Genomic DNA, 1,422 nt, shown 5'->3' with positions numbered 1-1,422 from the left:
AGGTATGATCTTTACCCCCATGTGCAGTTGCAAACCATAGTCTGGCTTTTCTATGGCGGTTTTGGAGCAGTGTCTTCTTCATTGCTGAGCGGCCTTTCAGGTTATGTCAATATAGGACTCGTTTTACTGTGGATATAGATACTTTTGGACCTGTTTCCTCCAGCATCTTCACAAGGTCCTTTGCTGCTGTTCTGGGATTGATTTGCACTTTTCGCACCAAAGTATGTTAATCTCTAGGAGAAAGAACGCATCTCCTTCCTGAGCGGTATGACAGCTGCGTGGCAAAATTGCTGAAGGACAACAAAGTAAAGGTATTGGCGTGGCCATCACACAGCCCAGACCTCAATCCTATAGAAAATTTGTTGGCCGAACTTAAAACGGTATGCGAGCAAGGAAGCCTTCTAACCTAAAATTAAACAATTTAAAGACAATGCTACCAAATACTAAAGGAGTGTATGTAAACTTCTGACCCACTGGGAATGTGATGAAAGAAATAAAAGCTGAAATAAATCATTCTCTCTACTATTATTCTGACATTTCACATTCTTAAAATAAAGTGGTGATCCAAACTGACATAAAACAGGGCATTTTTACTTCGATTCAATGTCAGGAATTGTGAAAAACTGAGTTTTAAACGTATTTGGCTAAGGTGTATGTAAACTTCCCACTTCAACTGTACATATGAAATTGGTAAAACATGATTAAAGTGACCAGTGTTCCATGACTATGAACATCGGGCTGCAGCCTCTAAAATGCATCGTAGTGACAGTGAGTACAGTTCAGAACATGGTAGTAGTGGTGACTAATTAACAGTCTGATTCCTTGAGATAAAAGCTGTTTTTCAGTCTTGTACTGACCTCTCCTTCTGGATGGTAGTGGTGTGAATAGGCCGTGGCTCGAGTGGCTGAGGTTCTTGATGAGCTTTCTTTGACACTGGGTGCTGTAGATGTCCTGGAGGGCAGGCAGTGTGCCCCCGGTGATGCGTTGGGCAGACCGCACCACCCACTGGAGAGCCCTGCGGTTGCGATCTGTGCAGTTGCAGTACCAGGCGGTGATACAGCCTGGATGCTCTCAATGGTGCATCTGTAAAAGTTTGTGAGGGTTTTTGGGGCCAAGCCAAATTTCTTCAGCTTCTTGACGTGAAGAGGCGCCATTGCACCTTCTTCACCACACTTTCTGTTTCTGGACAGTTTCAGATTGTCAGTGATGTGTACACTCAGGAACCTGAATCTTTTCACCATCTCTACTGTGTTCCCATCGATGTGGATGGGGCCACGCTCATCTCCTTCGTTTTGTAGACGTTGACAGAGAGATTATTTTCCTGGCACCACTCTTAAACGTCTAAAGTCTGAAAAGAGGCGTGTTCAGCCTCCGTCTCTCCAGGGCTTGGTGCCAGATGCAGCTGCCGTGTCCATCCCAGCC

This window comes from Oncorhynchus masou, chromosome 9, assembly GCF_036934945.1.
Source record: "Oncorhynchus masou masou isolate Uvic2021 chromosome 9, UVic_Omas_1.1, whole genome shotgun sequence".
Taxonomy (NCBI): domain Eukaryota; kingdom Metazoa; phylum Chordata; class Actinopteri; order Salmoniformes; family Salmonidae; genus Oncorhynchus; species Oncorhynchus masou.
This window is presented reverse-complemented; position numbering follows the sequence as displayed.